The sequence below is a fragment of the Rhynchophorus ferrugineus genome, unplaced genomic scaffold (genome assembly GCF_030347505.1).
Source record: "Rhynchophorus ferrugineus isolate W39M unplaced genomic scaffold, kcgeb_rfMv2 rfM672, whole genome shotgun sequence".
Taxonomy (NCBI): domain Eukaryota; kingdom Metazoa; phylum Arthropoda; class Insecta; order Coleoptera; family Curculionidae; genus Rhynchophorus; species Rhynchophorus ferrugineus.
The window spans coordinates 10,001-14,487 of NW_027473249.1; the positions used below are offsets into that span (position 1 = coordinate 10,001).

The 4,487-nt window shown below is 48.8% G+C and overlaps 3 non-coding genes across 3 annotated transcripts in view; all 3 read right to left on the bottom strand.

The window, feature by feature from the left end:
• The window catches only part of LOC143206394 (large subunit ribosomal RNA), a 4,098-nt gene extending 3,191 nt beyond the window's left edge, over positions 1 to 907 (bottom strand). Inside the window, exon 1 of the ribosomal RNA XR_013008364.1 lies at positions 1 to 907. This exon is cut by the window's left edge and continues 3,191 nt beyond it. This is a non-coding gene — a ribosomal RNA (large subunit ribosomal RNA).
• A 419-nt stretch (positions 908 to 1,326) lies between these two features.
• LOC143206392 (5.8S ribosomal RNA) lies at positions 1,327 to 1,481 on the bottom strand. The gene has a single exon (XR_013008362.1). It is a non-coding gene; the product is annotated as a 5.8S ribosomal RNA (ribosomal RNA).
• A 708-nt stretch (positions 1,482 to 2,189) lies between these two features.
• Positions 2,190 to 4,180, bottom strand: LOC143206393 (small subunit ribosomal RNA). Its single transcript, XR_013008363.1, has one exon. It is a non-coding gene; the product is annotated as a small subunit ribosomal RNA (ribosomal RNA).
• Between the last annotated feature and the right edge of the window lie 307 nt (positions 4,181 to 4,487).

Below are 4,487 nucleotides of genomic sequence, written 5' to 3' on the forward strand. Positions count from 1 at the left end.
ACATGCTAGACTCCTTGGTCCGTGTTTCAAGACGGGTCCTGAAAGTACCCAAAGCTATAGCGTCGCCGATCGGTCTAGGTCTGTTCGAGAACCTCGTCGCCAACAGTCATCAGAGGTCGGAAACGGCACCGGGTCCGATTACCGACGTGCATCTGACGCGCTTGCGACGAGCCGAACGCTAACGAGTAGCGGCCTTAAACCATTCGGTATACCGTCGAGCGAGTCGACCGCGAACACGAGGGTCCGTAAACGAAAACGGCGCGAACCGCAGTCTACGGTCTCCACCTCGAGCCTTAAGCCGACGCCCAACGGATCGCGACGTCCTACAAGGAGAAAAGTGCACGCGTTCGTCGCCGGATCGACGTACGAAAGGCGCGCGCAACGCCGAAACGTCACGTGTCACGCGATCGCACGCCGCCTACTACGAGCCGCGAATGAATTTCTCCCTTCGACCTTTCGGGTTTCTCAGGTTTACCCCTAAACGGTTTCACGTACTCTTGAACTCTCTCTTCAAAGTGCTTTTCAACTTTCCCTCACGGTACTTGTTCGCTATCGGTCTCGTGGTTATATTTAGCCTTAGATGGAGTTTACCACCCGCTTAGGGCTGCACTCTCAAGCAACCCGACTCTAAGGAGAGATCCTCTCGCCGTCAGTCACGGTCGCTACGGGCCTGGCACCCTCTATGGGCTGTTGCCCCGTTCAAGATGGACTTGGACGCGCGACGTAACGTCGAGATAATGGACCCTCCCGAACACCACATTTCCCGGCGCCCGATGTCGGTCGCGGGATTCGGTGCTGGGCTAATCCCTGTTCGCTCGCAGCTACTAAGGGAATCCTAGTTAGTTTCTTTTCCTCCGCTTAGTAATATGCTTAAATTCAGCGGGTAGTCTCACCTGCTCTGAGGTCGCTAGTTTAATATGCGTGGCGCTCGTAATCATCATAATAATGAAGATTAGGAGCCAATACGAAATATAAAAGTTTAGAATGGAAAAGACGCGCCGTCGAAAAACGGTGTTTTCTCCCTCGTATTCGAGAGACAACGCACCTACGATCCGACGTCGATTAAAAACTAATTTTATCGGATACGACGATCGTATTAATGGTGCGCGCTACGTTTATCACAAAAACGTGCGAACGACCGTTTTAAACACGTCTCATCCCTTTCATATTCGTACGACCCGTACGAGAGAGTTAGGTCACACGTACGGGTCCGCTGTCACGTTTTAGAACGTCGCGATCGAATCGCGCTTATACGCTCAGCACGCTCAGACATTTCTCGTCGATCGCGAAGATCAAAGAAAATCCGAGCAGTCTTGAAATGAGATACGACCCTCAGCCAGGAGTGGTCCGGGTATGAGATCCCAGGACCGCAATGTGCGTTCGAAATGTCGATGTTCATGTGTCCTGCAGTTCACAAGTTGACGCGCAATTAGCTGCGTTCTTCATCGACCCACGAGCCAAGTGATCCACCGTTTAGGGTAATCTTTTTTTAAGTTAGGTTTTAAACGCATATCGAAACGTTTCTATTATAAGACGACGACGACGACGACGACGCGCGCTCACGTCATAGACAGCGCTTGCGCCCCTTTCGCAGCCGCCGTCGACTTTAAAACGCTCTTACGGTTTATTTTCGTCTTCTCCACTACACACAACGAGAGGAGCGGAGACAGACTACTCGAAATGGTGACGTTCGTTGTAAATTTTCGTCGTCTCACCTCGTACGACAACAAAAGAGCATACGCTGATCATAGTTTGGCAATATTTTCGTAAACTAAATCTCACCCTTTTGGAATGAAACAAACGAAGGGTGATAAGATTTTCGTAAACTAATCACATTACCGATCATCGTATATGTTCGTCGATATGAGGATCGAAACGTCGATTAGAAATATAATTGGCAAAATCGTTTTATTTTGCGCTCGATTTGTCCATTTATAACGAAATCCGTCGTAGGCCGACGATTATTACTCGTCGTCCTATATAACAACATCTTCATCGTATATATCTCCGCTTTCGGGCGTACATCTTTTAAAACCATATATTATAGGTACCCGAAAACAGCTACGTTGACGACGTCGAAATTCGATCGGAACTTCCGAACTTCGTAGATGGCTCTTTAACGTTCGACAATGATTTTTACAGACTTGTACGTTTACCTATTATATATATATAGGCATAACAACACACTGTAATGATCCTTCCGCAGGTTCACCTACGGAAACCTTGTTACGACTTTTACTTCCTCTAAATGATCAAGTTTGGTCATCTTTTCCTACACATCGACGACGCCGAAACGCCATCGCGTGTCGATCCGAAGACCTCACTAAATCATTCAATCGGTAGTAGCGACGGGCGGTGTGTACAAAGGGCAGGGACGTAATCAACGCGAGCTTATGACTCGCGCTTACTGGGAATTCCTCGTTCATGGGGAACAATTGCAAGCCCCAATCCCTAGCACGAAGGAGGTTCAGCGGGTTACCCGGGCCGCTCGGCCAGGGAAGACACGCTGATTCCTTCAGTGTAGCGCGCGTGCGGCCCAGAACATCTAAGGGCATCACAGACCTGTTATTGCTCAATCTCGTGCGGCTAGAAGCCGCCTGTCCCTCTAAGAAGAATAGTTTGTACGCCGACAGTAAAAACCGCGCACGAAACCGCGAAACCCGAAAGCAACGCGGCCGGCGGGCCTTTAGGATGTCAAAAAGCGCCTAGTTAGCAGGCTAGAGTCTCGTTCGTTATCGGAATTAACCAGACAAATCGCTCCACCAACTAAGAACGGCCATGCACCACCACCCCACCGAATCAAGAAAGAGCTCTCAATCTGTCAATCCTTCCGGTGTCCGGGCCTGGTGAGGTTTCCCGTGTTGAGTCAAATTAAGCCGCAGGCTCCACTCCTGGTGGTGCCCTTCCGTCAATTCCTTTAAGTTTCAGCTTTGCAACCATACTTCCCCCGGAACCCAAAAGCTTTGGTTTCCCGGAAGCTGCCCGTCGAGTCATATTAGGGAACGTCGACGGATCGCTAGCTGGCATCGTTTAAGGTTAGAACTAGGGCGGTATCTGATCGCCTTCGAACCTCTAACTTTCGTTCTTGATCAATGAAAGCGTTTTTGGCAAATGCTTTCGCTTCTGTTCGTCTTGCGACGATCCAAGAATTTCACCTCTAACGTCGCAATACGAATGCCCCCATCCGTTCCTATTAATCATTACCTCGGGGTTCCGAAAACCAACAAAATAGAACCGAGGTCCTATTCCATTATTCCATGCATACAGTATTCAGGCGAAATTTTAGCCTGCTTTGAGCACTCTAATTTGTTCAAAGTAAACGTGCCGGCCCACCTCGACACTCAGTAAAGAGCACCGCGGCAGGATTGAGTTGGGCCGTCGTAACCACGACGCGCACAACACGCACGCCGAAACGCACGCGCGACGGCGACGCGACACGACTAAGCCCACCGGCAGGACGTCTCGCGAAAAACACGCCAGTTAACACCGCGAACGATGAACCGGCGGCGCGAGACACAAATTCGACTACGAGCTTTTTAACCGCAACAACTTTAATATACGCTATTGGAGCTGGAATTACCGCGGCTGCTGGCACCAGACTGGCCCTCCAATTGATCCTCGTTAAAGGGTTTAGAGTGTACTCATTCCGATTACGGGGCCTCGGATGAGTCCCGTATCGTTATTTTTCGTCACTACCTCCCCGTGCCGGGAGTGGGTAATTTGCGCGCCTGCTGCCTTCCTTGGATGTGGTAGCCGTTTCTCAGGCTCCCTCTCCGGAATCGAACCCTGATTCCCCGTTACCCGTTACGACCATGGTAGGCGCAGAACCTACCATCGACAGTTGATAAGGCAGACATTTGAAAGATGTGTCGCCGGTGCGAGACCGTGCGATCAGCTTAAAGTTATTCAGAGTCACCAAGTTGTACGATGACGAGCGCGAACCCGAAACCGATTGGTTTTGATCTAATAAAAGCACTCCTTCCATCTCTGGTCGGAGCTCTGTTTGCATGTATTAGCTCTAGAATTACCACAGTTATCCAAGTAATTGTGGGTACGATCTAAGGAACCATAACTGATTTAATGAGCCTTTCGCGGTTTCACCTTAATTCGGTATGTACTGAGACATGCATGGCTTAATCTTTGAGACAAGCATATGACTACTGGCAGGATCAACCAGGGAACTGTTCTTATTATTTTATCGACACGAAGCAGATAAAACAAATACAGACACAGTTTATTTTATAAGTTTGACTTATAAAGAAACGTGTGCGTAAGACGACGATATATAATATATATCGACGACTAATAAAAAGGAGGTGCATGATAGCGCGCCTAGACGACGGAAAAACCGGTCCGAGGCGCCACGCTCTTACATTTTAATATTAGTTGTCTAATAAAACAAAACGATATCATCATCTTAGACACATCTTTTGTTTTTTTTATACACAACCGATCGACTAGGCACCCAATTATCTCGATTATCGACG